Here is a 22,564-nt window from a genome sequence, read left to right on the forward strand (position 1 = left end):
GCAACGTGGACACATCCAAATTTTTGGAAGAAAACAGAGGTGTTTTTTGCGAAGTGCCTACCTGTAGATTTTGGCCTCTAGCTCAGCCGGCACCTAGGGAAACCTACCAAACCTGTGCATTTCTGAAAACTAGAGACGTAGGGGAATCCAAGGAGGGGTGACTTGAGGGGCTCGGACCAGGTTCTGTTACCCAGAATCCTTTGCAAACCTCAAAATGTGGCTAAAAAAACACATGTTCCTCACATTTCTGTGGCAGAAAGTTCTGGAATCTGAGAGGAGCCACAAATTTCCTTCCACCCAGCGTTCCCCCAAGTCTCCCGATAAAAATTATACCTCACTTGTGTGGGTAGGCCTAGCGCCCGTGACAGGAAACGCCCCAAAGCGCAACGTGGACACATCCCAATTTTTGGAAGAAAACAGAGGTGTTTTTTGCGAAGTGCTTCCCTGTAGATTTTGGCCTCTAGCTCAGCCGGCACCTAGGGAAACCTACCGAACCTGTGCATTTCTGAAAACTAGGGACCTAGGGGAATCCAAGGAGGGGTGACTTGCGGAGCTCGGACCAGGTTCTGTTACCCAGAATCCTTTGCAAACCTCAAAATTTGGCTAAAAAAACACATGTTCCTCACATTTCTGTGGCAGAAAGTTCTGGAATCTGAAAGGAGCCACAAATTTCCTTCCACCCAGCGTTCCCCCAAGTCTCCCGATAAAAATGATACCTCACTTGTGTGGGTAGGCCTAGTGCCCGCGACAGGAAACGCCCCAAAGCGCAACGTGGACACATCCAAATTTTGGAAGAAAACAGAGGTGTTTTTTGCAAAGTGCCTACCTGTAGATTTTGGCCTCTAACTCAGCCGGCACCAAGGGAAACCTACCGAACCTGTGCATTTCTGAAAACTAGAGACCTAGGGGAATCCAAGATGGGGTGACTTGCGGGGCTCGGACCAGGTTCTGTTACCCAGAATCCTTTGCAAACCTCAAAATTTGGCTAAAAAAACACATGTTCCTCACATTTCTTTGGCAGAAAGTTCTGGAATCTGAGAGGAGCCACAAATGTCCTTCCACCCAGCGTTCCCCCAAGTCTCCCGATAAAAATGATACCTCACTTGTGTGGGTAGGCCTAGCGCCCGCGACAGGAAACGCCCCAAAGCGCAAGGTGGACACATCCAAATTTTTGGAAGAAAACAGAGGTGTTTTTTGCGAAGTGCCTACCTGTAGATTTTGGCCTCTAACTCAGCCGGCACCAAGGGAAACCTACCGAACCTGTGCATTTCTGAAAACTAGAGACCTAGGGGAATCCAAGATGGGGTGACTTGCGGGGCTCGGACCAGGTTCTGTTACCCAGAATCCTTTGCAAACCTCAAAATTTGGCTAAAAAAACACATGTTCCTCACATTTCTGTGGCAGAAAGTTCTGGAATCTGAGAGGCGCCACAAATTTCCTTCCACCCAGCGTTCCCCCAAGTCTCCCGATAAAAATGATACCTCACTTGTGTGGGTAGGCCTAGCGCCCGCGACAGGAAACGCCCCAAAGCGCAACGTGGACACATCCAAATTTTTGGAAGAAAACAGAGGTGTTTTTTGCGAAGTGCCTATCTGTAGATTTTGGCCTCTAGCTCAGCCGGCACCTAGGGAAACCTACAAAACCTGTGCATTTCTGAAAACTAGAGACCTAGGGGAATCCAAGATGGGGTGACTTGCGGGGCTCGGACCAGGTTCTGTTACCCAGAATCCTTTGCAAACCTCAAAATTTGGCTAAAAAAACACATGTTCCTCACATTTCTGTGGCAGAAAGTTCTGGAATCTGAGAGGAGCCACAAACTTCCTTCCACCCAGCGTTCCCCCAAGTCTCCCGATAAAAATGATACCTCACTTGTGTGGGTAGGCCTAGCGCCCGCGACAGGAAACGCCCCAATGCGCAACGTGGACACATCCAAATATTTGGAAGTAAACAGAGGTGTTTTTTGCGAAGTGCCTACCTGTAGATTTTGGCCTCTAGCTCAGCCGGCACCTAGGGAAACCTACCAAACCTGTGCATTTCTGAAAACTAGAGACCTAGGGGAATCCAAGGAGGGGTGACTGGCAGGGCTCGGACCAGGTTCTGTTACCCAGAATCCTTTGCAAACCTCAAAATTTGGCTAAAAAAACACATGTTCCTCACATTTCTGTGGCAGAAAGTTCTGGAATCTGAGAGGAGCCATAAATTTCCTTCCACCCAGCGTTCCCCCAAGTCTCCCGATAAAAATGATACCTCACTTGTGTGGGTAGGCCTAGCGCCCGCTACAGGAAACGCCCCAAAGCGCAACGTGGACACATCCAAATATTTGGAAGAAAACAGAGGTGTTTTTTGCGAACTACCTACCTGTAGATTTTGGCCTCTAGCTCAGCCGGCACCTAGGGAAACCTACCAACCCTGTGCATATCTGAAAACTAGAGACCTAGGGGAATCCAAGGAGGGGTGACTTGCGGGGCTCGGACCAGGTTCTGTTACCCAGAATCCTTTGCAAACCTCAAAATTTGGCTAAAAAAACACATGTTCCTCACATTTCTGTGGCAAAAAGTTCTGGAATCTGAGAGGAGCCACAAATTTCCTTCCACCCAGCGTTCCCCCAAGTCTCCCGATAAAAATGATACCTCACTTGTGTGGGTAGGCCTAGCGCCCGCTACAGGAAACGCCCCAAAGCGCAACGTGGACACATCCAAATATTTGGAAGAAAACAGAGGTGTTTTTTGCGAAGTGCCTACCTGTAGATTTTGGCCTCTAGCTCAGCCAGCACCTAGGGAAACCTACCAAACCTGTGCATTTCTGAAAACTAGAGACCTAGGGGAATCCAAGGAGGGGTGACTTGCGGGGCTCGGACCAGGTTGTGTTACCCAGAATCCTTTGCAAACCTCAAAATTTGGCTAAAAAAACACATGTTCCTTACATTTCTGTGCCAGAAAGTTCTGGAATCTGAGAGGAGCCACAAATTTCCTTCCACCCAGCGTTCCCCCAAGTCTCCCGATAAAAATGATACCTGACTTGTGTGGGTAGGCCTAGCGCCCGCTACAGGAAACGCCCCAAAGCGCAACGTGGACACATCCAAATATTTGGAAGAAAACAGAGGTGTTTTTTGCGAAGTGCCTACCTGTAGATTTTTACCTCTAGCTCAGCCAGCACCTAGGGAAACCTACCAAACCTGTGCATTTCTGAAAACTAGAGACCTAGGGGAATCCAAGGAGGGGTGACTTGCGGGGCTCGGACCAGGTTCTGTTACCCAGAATCCTATGCAAACCTCAAAATTTGGCTAAAAAAACACATGTTCCTCACATTTCTGTGGCAGAAAGTTCTGGAATCTGAGAGGAGCCACAAATTTCCTTCCACCCAGCGTTCCCCCAAGTCTCCCGATAAAAATGATACCTCACTTGTGTGGGTAGGCCTAGCGCCCGCTACAGGAAACGCCCCAAAGCGCAACGTGGACACATCCAAATATTTGGAAGAAAACAGAGGTGTTTTTTGCGAAGTGCCTACCTGTAGATTTTGGCCTCTAGCTCAGCCAGCACCTAGGGAAACCTACCAAACCTGTGCATTTCTGAAAACTAGAGACCTAGGGGAATCCAAGGAGGGGTGACTTGCGGGGCTCGGACCAGGTTCTGTTACCCAGAATCCTTTGCAAACCTCAAAATGTGGCTAAAAAAACACATGTTCCTCACATTTCTGTGCCAGAAAGTTCTGGAATCTGAGAGGAGCCACAAATTTCCTTCCACCCAGCGTTCCCCCAAGTCTCCCGATAAAAATGATACCTCACTTGTGTGGGTAGGCCTAGCGCCCGCTACAGGAAAAGCGCAACGTGGACACATCCAAATATTTGGAAGAAAACAGAGGTGTTTTTTGCAAAGTGCCTACCTGTAGATTTTGGCCTCTAGCTCAGCCGGCACCTAGGGAAACCTACCAAACCTGTCCATTTCTGAAAAGTAGAGACCTAGGGGAATCCAAGGAGGTGTGACTTGCGGGGCTCGGACCAGGTTCTGTTACCCAGAATCCTATGCAAACCTCAAAATTTGGTTAAAAAAACACATGTTCCTCACATTTCTGTGGCAGAAAGTTCTGGAATCTGAGAGGAGCCACAAATTTCCTTCCACCCAGCGTTCCCCCAAGTCTCCCGATAAAAATGATACCTCACTTGTGTGGGTAGGCCTAGCGCCCGCTACAGGAAACGCCCCAAAGCGCAACGTGGACACATCCAAATATTTGGAAGAAAACAGAGGTGTTTTTTGCGAACTACCTACCTGTAGATTTTGGCCTCTAGCTCAGCCGGCACCTAGGGAAACCTACCAAACCTGTGCATTTCTGAAAACTAGAGACCTAGGGGAATCCAAGGAGGGGTGACTTGCGGGGCTCGGACCAGGTTCTGTTACCCAGAATCCTTTGCAAACCTCAAAATTTGGTTAAAAAAACACATGTTCCTCACATTTCTGTGGCAGAAAGTTCTGGAATCTGAGAGGAGCCACAAATTTCCTTCCACCCAGCGTTCCCCCAAGTCTCCCGATAAAAATGATACCTCACTTGTGTGGGTAGGCCTAGCGCCCGCTACAGGAAACGTCCCAAAGCGCAACGTGGACACATCCAAATATTTGGAAGAAAACAGAGGTGTTTTTTGCGTAGTGCCTACCTGTAGATTTTGGCCTCTAGCTCAGCCAGCACCTAGGGAAACCTACCAAACCTGTGCATTTCTGAAAACTAGAGACCTAGGGGAATCCAAGGAGGGGTGACTTGCGGGGCTCGGACCAGGTTCTGTTACCCAGAATCCTTTGCAAACCTCAAAATTTGGCTAAAAAAACACATGTTCCTCACATTTCTGTGCCAGAAAGTTCTGGAATCTGAGAGGAGCCACAAATTTCCTTCCACCCAGCGTTCCCCCAAGTCTCCCGATAAAAATGATACCTCACTTGTGTGGGTAGGCCTAGCGCCCGCTACAGGAAAAGCGCAACGTGGACACATCCAAATATTTGGAAGAAAACAGAGGTGTTTTTTGCGAAGTGCCTACCTGTAGATTTTGGCCTCTAGCTCAGCCGGCACCTAGGGAAACCTACCAAACCTGTGCATTTCTGAAAACTAGAGACCTAGGGGAATCCAAGGAGGGGTGACTTGCGGGGCTCGGACCAGGTTCTGTTACCCAGAATCCTTTGCAAACCTCAAAATTTGGCTAAAAAAACACATGTTCCTCACATTTCTTTGGTAGAAAGTTCTGGAATCTGAGAGGAGCCACAAATTTCCTTCCACCCAGCGTTCCCCCAAGTCTCCCGATAAAAATGATACCTCACTTGTGTGGGTAGGCCTAGCGCCCGCTACAGGAAACGCCCCAAAGTGCAACGTGGACACATCCAAATATTTGGAAGAAAACAGAGGTGTTTTTTACGAAGTGCCTACCTGTAGATTTTGGCCTCTAGCTCAGCCAGCACCTAGGGAAACCTACCAAACCTGTGCATTTCTGAAAACTAGAGACCTAGGAGAATCCAAGGAGGGGTGACTTGCGGGGCTCGGACCAGGTTCTGTTACCCAGAATCCTTTGCAAACCTCAAAATTTGGCTAAAAAAACACATGTTCCTCACATTTCTGTGCCAGAAAGTTCTGGAATCTGAGAGGAGCCACAAATTTCCTTCCACCCAGCGTTCCCCCAAGTCTCCCGATAAAAATGATACCTCACTTGTGTGGGTAGGGCTAGCGCCCGCTACAGGAAAAGCGCAACGTGGACACATCCAAATATTTGGAAGAAAACAGAGGTGTTTTTTGCGAAGTGCCTACCTGTAGATTTTGGCCTCTAGCTCAGCCAGCACCTAGGGAAACCTACCAAACCTGTGCATTTCTGAAAACTAGAGACCTAGGGGAATCCAAGGAGGGGTGACTTGCGGGGCTCGGACCAGGTTCTGTTACCCAGAATCCTTTGCAAACCTCAAAATTTGGCTAAAAAAACACATGTTCCTCACATTTCTGTGCCAGAAAGTTCTGGAATCTGAGAGGAGCCACAAATTTCCTTCCACCCAGCGTTCCCCCAAGTCTCCCGATAAAAATGATACCTCACTTGTGTGGGTAAGCCTAGCGCCCGCTACAGGAAAAGCGCAACGTGGACACATTCAAATATTTGGAAGAAAACAGAGGTGTTTTTTGCGAAGTGCCTACCTGTAGATTTTGGCCTCTAGCTCAGCCGGCACCTAGGGAAACCTACCAAACCTGTGTATTTCTGAAAACTAGAGACCTAGGGGAATCCAAGGAGGGGTGACTTGCGGGGCTCGGACCAGGTTCTGTTACCCAGAATCCTTTGCAAACCTCAAAATTTGGCTAAAAAAACACATGTTCCTCACATTTCTTTGGTAGAAAGTTCTGGAATCTGAGAGGAGCCACAAATTTCCTTCCACCCAGCGTTCCCCCAAGTCTCCCGATAAAAATGATACCTCACTTGTGTGGGTAGGCCTAGCGCCCGCTACAGGAAACGCCCCAAAGTGCAACGTGGACACATCCAAATATTTGGAAGAAAACAGAGGTGTTTTTTACGAAGTGCCTACCTGTAGATTTTGGCCTCTAGCTCAGCCAGCACCTAGGGAAACCTACCAAACCTGTGCATTTCTGAAAACTAGAGACCTAGGAGAATCCAAGGAGGGGTGACTTGCGGGGCTCGGACCAGGTTCTGTTACCCAGAATCCTTTGCAAACCTCAAAATTTGGCTAAAAAAACACATGTTCCTCACATTTCTGTGCCAGAAAGTTCTGGAATCTGAGAGGAGCCACAAATTTCCTTCCACCCAGCGTTCCCCCAAGTCTCCCGATAAAAATGATACCTCACTTGTGTGGGTAGGGCTAGCGCCCGCTACAGGAAAAGCGCAACGTGGACACATCCAAATATTTGGAAGAAAACAGAGGTGTTTTTTGCGAAGTGCCTACCTGTAGATTTTGGCCTCTAGCTCAGCCGGCACCTAGGGAAACCTACCAAACCTGTGCATTTCTGAAAACTAGAGACCTAGGGGAATCCAAGGAGGTGTGACTTGCGGGGCTCGGACCAGGTTCTGTTACCCAGAATCCTATGCAAACCTCAAAATTTGGTTAAAAAAACACATGTTCCTCACATTTCTGTGGCAGAAAGTTCTGGAATCTGAGAGGAGCCACAAATTTCCTTCCACCCAGCGTTCCCCCAAGTCTCCCGATAAAAATGATACCTCACTTGTGTGGGTAGGCCTAGCGCCCGCTACAGGAAACGCCCCAAAGCGCAACGTGGACACATCCAAATATTTGGAAGAAAACAGAGGTGTTTTTTGCGAACTACCTACCTGTAGATTTTGGCCTCTAGCTCAGCCGGCACCTAGGGAAACCTACCAAACCTGTGCATTTCTGAAAACTAGAGACCTAGGGGAATCCAAGGAGGGGTGACTTGCGGGGCTCGGACCAGGTTCTGTTACCCAGAATCCTTTGCAAACCTCAAAATTTGGCTAAAAAAACACATGTTCCTCACATTTCTGTGGCAAAAAGTTCTGGAATCTGAGAGGAGCCACAAATTTCCTTCCACCCAGCGTTCCCCCAAGTCTCCCGATAAAAATGATACCTCACTTGTGTGGGTAGGCCTAGCGCCCGCTACAGGAAACGCCCCAAAGCGCAACGTGGACACATCCAAATATTTGGAAGAAAACAGAGGTGTTTTTTGCGAACTACCTACCTGTAGATTTTGGCCTCTAGCTCAGCCGGCACCTAGGGAAACCTACCAACCCTGTGCATTTCTGAAAACTAGAGACCTAGGGGAATCCAAGGAGGGGTGACTTGCGGGGCTCGGACCAGGTTCTGTTACCCAGAATCCTTTGCAAACCTCAAAATTTTGCTAAAAAAACACATGTTCCTCACATTTCTGTGGCAAAAAGTTCTGGAATCTGAGAGGAGCCACAAATTTCCTTCCACCCAGCGTTCCCCCAAGTCTCCCGATAAAAATGATACCTCACTTGTGTGGGTAGGCCTAGCGCCCGCTACAGGAAACGCCCCAAAGCGCAACGTGGACACATCCAAATATTTGGAAGAAAACAGAGGTGTTTTTTGCGAAGTGCCTACCTGTAGATTTTGGCCTCTAGCTCAGCCAGCACCTAGGGAAACCTACCAAACCTGTGCATTTCTGAAAACTAGAGACCTAGGGGAATCCAAGGAGGGGTGACTTGCGGGGCTCGGACCAGGTTGTGTTACCCAGAATCCTTTGCAAACCTCAAAATTTGGCTAAAAAAACACATGTTCCTTACATTTCTGTGCCAGAAAGTTCTGGAATCTGAGAGGAGCCACAAATTTCCTTCCACCCAGCGTTCTCCCAAGTCTCCCGATAAAAATGATACCTCACTTGTGTGGGTAGGCCTAGCGCCCGCTACAGGAAACGCCCCAAAGCGCAACGTGGACACATCCAAATATTTGGAAGAAAACAGAGGTGTTTTTTGCGAAGTGCCTACCTGTAGGTTTTGGCCTCTAGCTCAGCCAGCACCTAGGGAAACCTACCAAACCTGTGCATTTCTGAAAACTAGAGACCTAGGGGAATCCAAGGAGGGGTGACTTGCGGGGCTCGGACCAGGTTCTGTTACCCAGAATCCTTTGCAAACCTCACAATTTGGTTAAAAAAACACATGTTCCTCACATTTCTGTGCCAGAAAGTTCTGGAATCTGAGAGGAGCCACAAATTTCCTTCCACCCAGCGTTCCCCCAAGTCTCCCGATAAAAATGATACCTCACTTGTGTGGGTAGGCCTAGCGCCCGCTACAGGAAAAGCGCAACGTGGACACATCCAAATATTTGGAAGAAAACAGAGGTGTTTTTTGCGAAGTGCCTACCTGTAGATTTTGGCCTCTAGCTCAGCCGGCACCAAGGGAAACCTACCAAACCTGTGCATTTCTGAAAACTAGAGACCTAGGGGAATCCAAGGAGGGGTGACTTGCGGGGCTCGGACCAGGTTCTGTTACCCAGAATCCTTTGCAAACCTCAAAATTTGGCTAAAAAAACACATGTTCCTCACATTTCTGTGGCAGAAAGTTCTGGAATCTGAGAGGAGCCACAAATTTCCTTCCACCCAGCGTTCCCCCAAGTCTCCCGATAAAAATGATACTCACTTGTGTGGGTAGGCCTAGCGCCCGCTACAGGAAACGCCCCAAAGCTCAACGTGGACACATCCAAATATTTGGAAGAAAACAGAGGTGTTTTTTGCGAAGTGCCTACCTGTAGATTTTGGCCTCTAGCTCAGCCGGCACCTAGGGAAACCTACCAAACCTGTGCATTTCTGAAAACTAGAGACCTAGGGGAATCCAAGGAGGTGTGACTTGCGGGGCTCGGACCAGGTTCTGTTACCCAAAATCCTATGCAAACCTCAAAATTTGGTTAAAAAAACACATGTTCCTCATATTTCTGTGGCAGAAAGTTCTGGAATCTGAGAGGAGCCACAAATTTCCTTCCACCCAGCGTTCCCCCAAGTCTCCCGATAAAAATGATACCTCACTTGTGTGGGTAGGCCTAGCGCCCGCTACAGGAAACGCCCCAAAGCGCAACGTGGACACAATCAAATATTTGGAAGAAAACAGAGGTGTTTTTTGCTAAATGCCTACCTGTAGATTTTGGCCTCTAGCTCAGCCGGCACCTAGGGAAACCTACCAAACCTGTGCATTTCTGAAAACTAGAGACCTAGGGGAATCCAAGGAGGGGTGACTTGCGGGGCTCGGACCAGGTTCTGTTACCCAGAATCCTTTGCAAACCTCAAAATTTGGCTAAAAAAACACATGTTCCTCACATTTCTGTGCCAGAAAGTTCTGGAATCTGAGAGGAGCCACAAATTTCCTTCCACCCAGCGTTCCCCCAAGTCTCCCGATAAAAATGATACCTCACTTGTGTGGGTAGGCCTAGCGCCCGCTACAGGAAAAGCGCAACGTGGACACATCCAAATATTTGGAAGAAAACAGAGGTGTTTTTTGCGAAGTGCCTACCTGTAGATTTTGGCCTCTAGCTCAGCCGGCACCTAGGGAAACCTACCAAACCTGTGCATTTCTGAAAACTAGAGACCTAGGGGAATCCAAGGAGGTGTGACTTGCGGGGCTCGGACCAGGTTCTGTTACCCAAAATCCTATGCAAACCTCAAAATTTGGTTAAAAAAACACATGTTCCTCATATTTCTGTGGCAGAAAGTTCTGGAATCTGAGAGGAGCCACAAATTTCCTTCCACCCAGCGTTCCCCCAAGTCTCCCGATAAAAATGATACCTCACTTGTGTGGGTAGGCCTAGCGCCCGCTACAGGAAACGCCCCAAAGCGCAACGTGGACACATCCAAATATTTGGAAGAAAACAGAGGTGTTTTTTGCGAACTACCTACCTGTAGATTTTGGCCTCTAGCTCAGCCGGCACCTAGGGAAACCTACCAAACCTGTGCATTTCTGAAAACTAGAGACCTAGGGGAATCCAAGGAGGGGTGACTTGCGGGGCTCGGACCAGGTTCTGTTACCCAGAATCCTTTGCAAACCTCAAAATTTGGCTAAAAAAACACATGTTCCTCACATTTCTGTGGCAGAAAGTTCTGGAATCTGAGAGGAGCCACAAATTTCCTTCCACCCAGCGTTCCCCCAAGTCTCCCGATAAAAATGATACCTCACTTGTGTGGGTAGGCCTAGCGCCCGCTACAGGAAACGCCCCAAAGCGCAACGTGGACACATCCAAATATTTGGAAGAAAACAGAGGTGTTTTTTGCGAAGTGCCTACCTGTAGATTTTGGCCTCTAGCTCAGCCAGCACCTAGGGAAACCTACCAAACCTGTGCATTTCTGAAAACTAGAGACCTAGGGGAATCCAAGGAGGGGTGACTTGCGGTGCTCGGACCAGGTTCTGTTACCCAGAATCCTTTGCAAACCTCAAAATTTGGCTAAAAAAACACATGTTCCTCACATTTCTGTGGCAGAAAGTTCTGGAATCTGAGAGGAGCCACAAATTTACTTCCACCCAGCGTTCCCCCAAGTCTCCCGATAAAAATTATACCTCACTTGTGTGGGTAGGCCTAGCGTCCGCTGCAGGAAACGCCCCAAAGCGCAACGTGGACACATCCAAATATTTGGAAGAAAACAGAGGTGTTTTTTGCGAAGTGCCTACCTGTAGATTTTGGCCTCTAGCTCAGCCGGCACCTAGGGAAACCTACCAAACCTGTGCATTTCTGAAAACTAGAGACCTAGGGGAATCCAAGGAGGTGTGACTTGCGGGGCTCGGACCAGGTTCTGTTACCCAGAATCCTATGCAAACCTCAAAATTTGGTTAAAAAAACACATGTTCCTCACATTTCTGTGGCAGAAAGTTCTGGAATCTGAGAGGAGCCACAAATTTCCTTCCACCCAGCGTTCCCCCAAGTCTCCCGATAAAAATGATACCTCACTTGTGTGGGTAGGCCTAGCGCCCGCTACAGGAAACGCCCCAAAGCGCAACGTGGACACATCCAAATATTTGGAAGAAAACAGAGGTGTTTTTTGCGAACTACCTACCTGTAGATTTTGGCCTCTAGCTCAGCCGGCACCTAGGGAAACCTACCAAACCTGTGCATTTCTGAAAACTAGAGACCTAGGGGAATCCAAGGAGGGGTGACTTGCGGGGCTCGGACCAGGTTCTGTTACCCAGAATCCTTTGCAAACCTCAAAATTTGGCTAAAAAAACACATGTTCCTCACATTTCTGTGGCAGAAAGTTCTGGAATCTGAGAGGAGCCACAAATTTCCTTCCACCCAGCGTTCCCCCAAGTCTCCCGATAAAAATGATACCTCACTTGTGTGGGTAGGCCTAGCGCCCGCTACAGGAAACGTCCCAAAGCGCAACGTGGACACATCCAAATATTTGGAAGAAAACAGAGGTGTTTTTTGCGTAGTGCCTACCTGTAGATTTTGGCCTCTAGCTCAGCCAGCACCTAGGGAAACCTACCAAACCTGTGCATTTCTGAAAACTAGAGACCTAGGGGAATCCAAGGAGGGGTGACTTGCGGGGCTCGGACCAGGTTCTGTTACCCAGAATCCTTTGCAAACCTTAAAATTTGGCTAAAAAAACACATGTTCCTCACATTTCTGTGCCAGAAAGTTCTGGAATCTGAGAGGAGCCACAAATTTCCTTCCACCCAGCGTTCCCCCAAGTCTCCCGATAAAAATGATACCTCACTTGTGTGGGTAGGCCTAGCGCCCGCTACAGGAAAAGCGCAACGTGGACACATCCAAATATTTGGAAGAAAACAGAGGTGTTTTTTGCGAAGTGCCTACCTGTAGATTTTGGCCTCTAGCTCAGCCGGCACCTAGGGAAACCTACCAAACCTGTGCATTTCTGAAAACTAGAGACCTAGGGGAATCCAAGGAGGGGTGACTTGCGGGGCTCGGACCAGGTTCTGTTACCCAGAATCCTTTGCAAACCTCAAAATTTGGCTAAAAAAACACATGTTCCTCACATTTCTTTGGTAGAAAGTTCTGGAATCTGAGAGGAGCCACAAATTTCCTTCCACCCAGCGTTCCCCCAAGTCTCCCGATAAAAATGATACCTCACTTGTGTGGGTAGGCCTAGCGCCCGCTACAGGAAACGCCCCAAAGTGCAACGTGGACACATCCAAATATTTGGAAGAAAACAGAGGTGTTTTTTACGAAGTGCCTACCTGTAGATTTTGGCCTCTAGCTCAGCCAGCACCTAGGGAAACCTACCAAACCTGTGCATTTCTGAAAACTAGAGACCTAGGAGAATCCAAGGAGGGGTGACTTGCGGGGCTCGGACCAGGTTCTGTTACCCAGAATCCTTTGCAAACCTCAAAATTTGGCTAAAAAAACACATGTTCCTCACATTTCTGTGCCAGAAAGTTCTGGAATCTGAGAGGAGCCACAAATTTCCTTCCACCCAGCGTTCCCCCAAGTCTCCCGATAAAAATGATACCTCACTTGTGTGGGTAGGGCTAGCGCCCGCTACAGGAAAAGCGCAACGTGGACACATCCAAATATTTGGAAGAAAACAGAGGTGTTTTTTGCGAAGTGCCTACCTGTAGATTTTGGCCTCTAGCTCAGCCAGCACCTAGGGAAACCTACCAAACCTGTGCATTTCTGAAAACTAGAGACCTAGGGGAATCCAAGGAGGGGTGACTTGCGGGGCTCGGACCAGGTTCTGTTACCCAGAATCCTTTGCAAACCTCAAAATTTGGCTAAAAAAACACATGTTCCTCACATTTCTGTGCCAGAAAGTTCTGGAATCTGAGAGGAGCCACAAATTTCCTTCCACCCAGCGTTCCCCCAAGTCTCCCGATAAAAATTATACCTCACTTGTGTGGGTAAGCCTAGCGCCCGCTACAGGAAAAGCACAACGTGGACACATTCAAATATTTGGAAGAAAACAGAGGTGTTTTTTGCGAAGTGCCTACCTGTAGATTTTGGCCTCTAGCTCAGCCGGCACCTAGGGAAACCTACCAAACCTGTGTATTTCTGAAAACTAGAGACCTAGGGGAATCCAAGGAGGGGTGACTTGCGGGGCTCGGACCAGGTTCTGTTACCCAGAATCCTTTGCAAACCTCAAAATTTGGCTAAAAAAACACATGTTCCTCACATTTCTTTGGTAGAAAGTTCTGGAATCTGAGAGGAGCCACAAATTTCCTTCCACCCAGCGTTCCCCCAAGTCTCCCGATAAAAATGATACCTCACTTGTGTGGGTAGGCCTAGCGCCCGCTACAGGAAACGCCCCAAAGTGCAACGTGGACACATCCAAATATTTGGAAGAAAACAGAGGTGTTTTTTACGAAGTGCCTACCTGTAGATTTTGGCCTCTAGCTCAGCCAGCACCTAGGGAAACCTACCAAACCTGTGCATTTCTGAAAACTAGAGACCTAGGAGAATCCAAGGAGGGGTGACTTGCGGGGCTCGGACCAGGTTCTGTTACCCAGAATCCTTTGCAAACCTCAAAATTTGGCTAAAAAAACACATGTTCCTCACATTTCTGTGCCAGAAAGTTCTGGAATCTGAGAGGAGCCACAAATTTCCTTCCACCCAGCGTTCCCCCAAGTCTCCCGATAAAAATGATACCTCACTTGTGTGGGTAGGGCTAGCGCCCGCTACAGGAAAAGCGCAACGTGGACACATCCAAATATTTGGAAGAAAACAGAGGTGTTTTTTGCGAAGTGCCTACCTGTAGATTTTGGCCTCTAGCTCAGCCGGCACCTAGGGAAACCTACCAAACCTGTGCATTTCTGAAAACTAGAGACCTAGGGGAATCCAAGGAGGTGTGACTTGCGGGGCTCGGACCAGGTTCTGTTACCCAGAATCCTATGCAAACCTCAAAATTTGGTTAAAAAAACACATGTTCCTCACATTTCTGTGGCAGAAAGTTCTGGAATCTGAGAGGAGCCACAAATTTCCTTCCACCCAGCGTTCCCCCAAGTCTCCCGATAAAAATGATACCTCACTTGTGTGGGTAGGCCTAGCGCCCGCTACAGGAAACGCCCCAAAGCGCAACGTGGACACATCCAAATATTTGGAAGAAAACAGAGGTGTTTTTTGCGAACTACCTACCTGTAGATTTTGGCCTCTAGCTCAGCCGGCACCTAGGGAAACCTACCAAACCTGTGCATTTCTGAAAACTAGAGACCTAGGGGAATCCAAGGAGGGGTGACTTGCGGGGCTCGGACCAGGTTCTGTTACCCAGAATCCTTTGCAAACCTCAAAATTTGGCTAAAAAAACACATGTTCCTCACATTTCTGTGGCAAAAAGTTCTGGAATCTGAGAGGAGCCACAAATTTCCTTCCACCCAGCGTTCCCCCAAGTCTCCCGATAAAAATGATACCTCACTTGTGTGGGTAGGCCTAGCGCCCGCTACAGGAAACGCCCCAAAGCGCAACGTGGACACATCCAAATATTTGGAAGAAAACAGAGGTGTTTTTTGCGAACTACCTACCTGTAGATTTTGGCCTCTAGCTCAGCCGGCACCTAGGGAAACCTACCAACCCTGTGCATTTCTGAAAACTAGAGACCTAGGGGAATCCAAGGAGGGGTGACTTGCGGGGCTCGGACCAGGTTCTGTTACCCAGAATCCTTTGCAAACCTCAAAATTTTGCTAAAAAAACACATGTTCCTCACATTTCTGTGGCAAAAAGTTCTGGAATCTGAGAGGAGCCACAAATTTCCTTCCACCCAGCGTTCCCCCAAGTCTCCCGATAAAAATGATACCTCACTTGTGTGGGTAGGCCTAGCGCCCGCTACAGGAAACGCCCCAAAGCGCAACGTGGACACATCCAAATATTTGGAAGAAAACAGAGGTGTTTTTTGCGAAGTGCCTACCTGTAGATTTTGGCCTCTAGCTCAGCCAGCACCTAGGGAAACCTACCAAACCTGTGCATTTCTGAAAACTAGAGACCTAGGGGAATCCAAGGAGGGGTGACTTGCGGGGCTCGGACCAGGTTGTGTTACCCAGAATCCTTTGCAAACCTCAAAATTTGGCTAAAAAAACACATGTTCCTTACATTTCTGTGCCAGAAAGTTCTGGAATCTGAGAGGAGCCACAAATTTCCTTCCACCCAGCGTTCTCCCAAGTCTCCCGATAAAAATGATACCTCACTTGTGTGGGTAGGCCTAGCGCCCGCTACAGGAAACGCCCCAAAGCGCAACGTGGACACATCCAAATATTTGGAAGAAAACAGAGGTGTTTTTTGCGAAGTGCCTACCTGTAGGTTTTGGCCTCTAGCTCAGCCAGCACCTAGGGAAACCTACCAAACCTGTGCATTTCTGAAAACTAGAGACCTAGGGGAATCCAAGGAGGGGTGACTTGCGGGGCTCGGACCAGGTTCTGTTACCCAGAATCCTTTGCAAACCTCACAATTTGGTTAAAAAAACACATGTTCCTCACATTTCTGTGCCAGAAAGTTCTGGAATCTGAGAGGAGCCACAAATTTCCTTCCACCCAGCGTTCCCCCAAGTCTCCCGATAAAAATGATACCTCACTTGTGTGGGTAGGCCTAGCGCCCGCTACAGGAAAAGCGCAACGTGGACACATCCAAATATTTGGAAGAAAACAGAGGTGTTTTTTGCGAAGTGCCTACCTGTAGATTTTGGCCTCTAGCTCAGCCGGCACCAAGGGAAACCTACCAAACCTGTGCATTTCTGAAAACTAGAGACCTAGGGGAATCCAAGGAGGGGTGACTTGCGGGGCTCGGACCAGGTTCTGTTACCCAGAATCCTTTGCAAACCTCAAAATTTGGCTAAAAAAACACATGTTCCTCACATTTCTGTGGCAGAAAGTTCTGGAATCTGAGAGGAGCCACAAATTTCCTTCCACCCAGCGTTCCCCCAAGTCTCCCGATAAAAATGATACTCACTTGTGTGGGTAGGCCTAGCGCCCGCTACAGGAAACGCCCCAAAGCTCAACGTGGACACATCCAAATATTTGGAAGAAAACAGAGGTGTTTTTTGCGAAGTGCCTACCTGTAGATTTTGGCCTCTAGCTCAGCCGGCACCTAGGGAAACCTACCAAACCTGTGCATTTCTGAAAACTAGAGACCTAGGGGAATCCAAGGAGGTGTGACTTGCGGGGCTCGGACCAGGTTCTGTTACCCAAAATCCTATGCAAACCTCAAAATTTGGTTAAAAAAACACATGTTCCTCATATTTCTGTGGCAGAAAGTTCTGGAATCTGAGAGGAGCCACAAATTTCCTTCCACCCAGCGTTCCCCCAAGTCTCCCGATAAAAATGATACCTCACTTGTGTGGGTAGGCCTAGCGCCCGCTACAGGAAACGCCCCAAAGCGCAACGTGGACACAATCAAATATTTGGAAGAAAACAGAGGTGTTTTTTGCTAAATGCCTACCTGTAGATTTTGGCCTCTAGCTCAGCCGGCACCTAGGGAAACCTACCAAACCTGTGCATTTCTGAAAACTAGAGACCTAGGGGAATCCAAGGAGGGGTGACTTGCGGGGCTCGGACCAGGTTCTGTTACCCAGAATCCTTTGCAAACCTCAAAATTTGGCTAAAAAAACACATGTTCCTCACATTTCTGTGCCAGAAAGTTCTGGAATCTGAGAGGAGCCACAAATTTCCTTCCACCCAGCGTTCCCCCAAGTCTCCCGATAAAAATGATACCTCACTTGTGTGGGTAGGCCTAGCGCCCGCTACAGGAAAAGCGCAACGTGGACACATCCAAATATTTGGAAGAAAACAGAGGTGTTTTTTGCGAAGTGCCTACCTGTAGATTTTGGCCTCTAGCTCAGCCGGCACCTAGGGAAACCTACCAAACCTGTGCATTTCTGAAAACTAGAGACCTAGGGGAATCCAAGGAGGTGTGACTTGCGGGGCTCGGACCAGGTTCTGTTACCCAAAATCCTATGCAAACCTCAAAATTTGGTTAAAAAAACACATGTTCCTCATATTTCTGTGGCAGAAAGTTCTGGAATCTGAGAGGAGCCACAAATTTCCTTCCACCCAGCGTTCCCCCAAGTCTCCCGATAAAAATGATACCTCACTTGTGTGGGTAGGCCTAGCGCCCGCTACAGGAAACGCCCCAAAGCGCAACGTGGACACATCCAAATATTTGGAAGAAAACAGAGGTGTTTTTTGCGAACTACCTACCTGTAGATTTTGGCCTCTAGCTCAGCCGGCACCTAGGGAAACCTACCAAACCTGTGCATTTCTGAAAACTAGAGACCTAGGGGAATCCAAGGAGGGGTGACTTGCGGGGCTCGGACCAGGTTCTGTTACCCAGAATCCTTTGCAAACCTCAAAATTTGGCTAAAAAAACACATGTTCCTCACATTTCTGTGGCAGAAAGTTCTGGAATCTGAGAGGAGCCACAAATTTCCTTCCACCCAGCGTTCCCCCAAGTCTCCCGATAAAAATGATACCTCACTTGTGTGGGTAGGCCTAGCGCCCGCTACAGGAAACGCCCCAAAGCGCAACGTGGACACATCCAAATATTTGGAAGAAAACAGAGGTGTTTTTTGCGAAGTGCCTACCTGTAGATTTTGGCCTCTAGCTCAGCCAGCACCTAGGGAAACCTACCAAACCTGTGCATTTCTGAAAACTAGAGACCTAGGGGAATCCAAGGAGGGGTGACTTGCGGTGCTCGGACCAGGTTCTGTTACCCAGAATCCTTTGCAAACCTCAAAATTTGGCTAAAAAAACACATGTTCCTCACATTTCTGTGGCAGAAAGTTCTGGAATCTGAGAGGAGCCACAAATTTACTTCCACCCAGCGTTCCCCCAAGTCTCCCGATAAAAATTATACCTCACTTGTGTGGGTAGGCCTAGCGTCCGCTGCAGGAAACGCCCCAAAGCGCAACGTGGACACATCCAAATATTTGGAAGAAAACAGAGGTGTTTTTTGCGAAGTGCCTACCTGTAGATTTTGGCCTCTAGCTCAGCCGGCACCTAGGGAAACCTACCAAACCTGTGCATTTCTGAAAACTAAAGACCTAGGGGAATCCAAGGAAGTGTGACTTGCGGGGCTCGGACCAGGTTCTGTTACCCAGAATCCTTTGCAAACCTCAAAATGTGGCTAAAAAAACACATGTTCCTCACATTTCTGTGGCAGAAAGTTCTGGAATCTGAGAGGAGCCACAAATTTCCTTCCACCCAGCGTTCCCCCAAGTATCCCGATAAAAATGATACCTCACTTGTGTGGGTAGGCCTAGCGCCCGCTACAGGAAACGCCCCAAAGCGCAACGTGGACACATCCAAATATTTGGAAGAAAACAGAGGTGTTTTTTGCGAAGTGCCTACCTGTAGATTTTGGCCTCTAGCTCAGCCGGCACCTAGGGAAACCTACCAAACCTGTGCATTTCTGAAAACTAGAGACCTAGGGGAATCCAAGGAGGTTTGACTTGCGGGGCTCGGACCAGGTTCTGTTACCCAGAATCCTTTGCAAACCTCAAAATTTGGTTAAAAAAACACATGTTCCTCACATTTCTGTCGCAGAAAGTTCTGGAATCTGAGAGGAGCCACAAATTTCCTTCCACCCAGCGTTCCCCCAAGTCTCCCGATAAAAATGATACCTCACTTGTGTGGGTAGGCCTAGCGCCCGTGACAGGAAACGCCCCAAAGCGCAACGTGGACACATCCCAATTTTTGGAAGAAAACAGAGGTGTTTTTTGCGAAGTGCTTCCCTGTAGATTTTGGCCTCTAGCTCAGCCGGCACCTAGGGAAACCTACCGAACCTGTGCATTTCTGAAAACTAGGGACCTAGGGGAATCCAAGGAGGGGTGACTTGCGGAGCTCGGACCAGGTTCTGTTACCCAGAATCCTTTGCAAACCTCAAAATTTGGCTAAAAAAACACATGTTCCTCACATTTCTGTGGCAGAAAGTTCTGGAATCTGAGAGGAGCCACAAATTTCCTTCCACCCAGCGTTCCCCCAAGTCTCCCGATAAAAATGATACCACACTTGTGTGGGTAGGCCTAGCGCCCGCGACAGGAAACGCCCCAAAGCACAACGTGGACACATCCAAATATTTGGAAGAAAACAGAGGTGTTTTTTACGAAGTGCCTACCTGTAGATTTTGGCCTCTAGCTCAGCCAGCACCTAGGGAAACCTACCAAACCTGTGCATTTCTGAAAACTAGAGACCTAGGAGAATCCAAGGAGGGGTGACTTGCGGGGCTCGGACCAGGTTCTGTTACCCAGAATCCTTTGCAAACCTCAAAATTTGGCTAAAAAAACACATGTTCCTCACATTTCTGTGCCAGAAAGTTCTGGAATCTGAGAGGAGCCACAAATTTCCTTCCACCCAGCGTTCCCCCAAGTCTCCCGATAAAAATGATACCTCACTTGTGTGGGTAGGCCTAGCGCCCGTGACAGGAAAAGCGCAACGTGGACACATCCAAATATTTGGAAGAAAACAGAGGTGTTTTTTGCGAAGTGCCTACCTGTAGATTTTGGCCTCTAGCTCAGCCGGCACCTAGGGAAACCTACCAAACCTGTGCATTTCTGAAAACTAGAGACCTAGGGGAATCCAAGGAGGTGTGACTTGCGGGGCTCGGACCAGGTTCTGTTACCCAGAATCCTATGCAAACCTCAAAATTTGGTTAAAAAAACACATGTTCCTCACATTTCTGTGCCAGAAAGTTCTGGAATCTGAGAGGAGCCACAAATTTCCTTCCACCCAGCGTTCCCCCAAGTCTCCCGATAAAAATGATACCTCACTTGTGTGGGTAGGCCTAGCACCCGCTACAGGAAACGCCCCAAAGCGAAACGTGGACACATCCAAATATTTGGAAGAAAACAGAGGTGTTTTTTGCGAAATACCTACCTGTAGATTTTGGCCTCTAGCTCAGCCGGCACCTAGGGAAACCTACCAAACCTGTGCATTTCTGAAAACTAGAGACCTAGGGGAATCCAAGGAGGGGTGACTTGCGGGGCTCGGACCAGGTTCTGTTACCCAGAATCCTTTGCAAACCTCAAAATTTGGCTAAAAAAACACATGTTCCTCACATTTCTGTGGCAGAAAGTTCTGGAATCTGAGAGGAGCCACAAATTTCCTTCCACCCAGCGTTCCCCCAAGTCTCCCGATAAAAATGATACCTCACTTGTGTGGGTAGGCCTAGCGCCCGCTACAGGAAACGCCCCAAAGCGCAACGTGGACTCATCCAAATATTTGGAAGAAAACAGAGGTGTTTTTTGCGAAGTGCCTACCTGTAGATTTTGGCCTCTAGCTCAGCCAGCACCTAGGGAAACCTACCAAACCTGTGCATTTCTGAAAACTAGAGACCTAGGGGAATCCAAGGTGGGGTGACTTGCGGGGCTCGGACCAGGTTCTGTTACCCAGAATCCTTTGCAAACCTCAAAATTTGGCTAAAAAAACACATGTTCCTCACATTTCTGTGCCAGAAAGTTCTGGAATCTGAGAGGAGCCACAAATTTCCTTCCACCCAGCGTTCCCCCAAGTCTCCCGATAAAAATGATACCTCACTTGTGTGGGTAGGCCTAGCGCCCGCTACAGGAAACGCCCCAAAGCGCAACGTGGACACATCCAAATATTTGGAAGAAAACAGAGGTGTTTTTTGCGAAGTGCCTACCTGTAGATTTTTACCTCTAGCTCAGCCAGCACCTAGGGAAACCTACCAAACCTGTGCATTTCTGAAAACTAGAGACCTAGGGGAATCCAAGGAGGGGTGACTTGCGGGGCTCGGACCAGGTTCTGTTACCCAGAATCCTATGCAAACCTCAAAATTTGGCTAAAAAAACACATGTTCCTCACATTTCTGTGGCAGAAAGTTCTGTAATCTGAGAGGAGCCACAAATTTCCTTCCACCCAGCGTTCCCCCAAGTCTCCCGATAAAAATGATACCTCACTTGTGTGGGTAGGCCTAGCGCCCGCTACAGGAAACGCCCCAAAGCGCAACGTGGACACATCCAAATATTTGGAAGAAAACAGAGGTGTTTTTTGCGAAGTGCCTACCTGTAGATTTTGGCCTCTAGCTCAGCCAGCACCTAGGGAAACCTACCAAACCTGTGCATTTCTGAAAACTAGAGACCTAGGGGAATCCAAGGAGGGGTGACTTGCGGGGCTCGGACCAGGTTGTGTTACCCAGAATCCATTGCAAACCTCAAAATTTGGCTAAAAAAACACATGTTCCTCACATTTCTGTGCCAGAAAGTTCTGGAATCTGAGAGGAGCCACAAATTTCCTTCCACCCAGCGTTCCCCCAAGTCTCCCGATAAAAATGATACCTCACTTGTGTGGGTAGGCCTAGCGCCCGCTACAGGAAAAGCGCAACGTGGACACATCCAAATATTTGGAAGAAAACAGAGGTGTTTTTTGCGAAGTGCCTACCTGTAGATTTTGGCCTCTAGCTCAGCCGGCACCAAGGGAAACCTACCAAACCTGTGCATTTCTGAAAACTAGAGACCTAGGGGAATCCAAGGAGGGGTGACTTGCGGGGCTCGGACCAGGTTCTGTTACCCAGAATCCTTTGCAAACCTCAAAATTTGGCTAAAAAAACACATGTTCCTCACATTTCTGTGGCAGAAAGTTCTGGAATCTGAGAGGAGCCACAAATTTCCTTCCACCCAGCGTTCCCCCAAGTCTCCCGATAAAAATGATACCTCACTTGTGTGGGTAGGCCTAGCGCCCGCTACAGGAAACGCCCCAAAGCGCAACTTGGACACATCCAAATATTTGGAAGAAAACAGAGGTGTTTTTTGCGAAGTGCCTACCTGTAGATTTTTACCTCTAGCTCAGCCAGCACCTAGGGAAACCTACCAAACCTGTGCATTTCTGAAAACTAGAGACCTAGGGGAATCCAAGGAGGGGTGACTTGCGGGGCTCGGACCAGGTTCTGTTACCCAGAATCCTATGCAAACCTCAAAATTTGGCTAAAAAAACACATGTTCCTCACATTTCTGTGGCAGAAAGTTCTGTAATCTGAGAGGAGCCACAAATTTCCTTCCACCCAGCGTTCCCCCAAGTCTCCCGATAAAAATGATACCTCACTTGTGTGGGTAGGCCTAGCGCCCGCTACAGGAAACGCCCCAAAGCGCAACGTGGACACATCCAAATATTTGGAAGAAAACAGAGGTGTTTTTTGCGAAGTGCCTACCTGTAGATTTTGGCCTCTAGCTCAGCCAG

This window comes from Pleurodeles waltl, chromosome 6 (genome assembly GCF_031143425.1).
Source record: "Pleurodeles waltl isolate 20211129_DDA chromosome 6, aPleWal1.hap1.20221129, whole genome shotgun sequence".
Classification (NCBI taxonomy): domain Eukaryota; kingdom Metazoa; phylum Chordata; class Amphibia; order Caudata; family Salamandridae; genus Pleurodeles; species Pleurodeles waltl.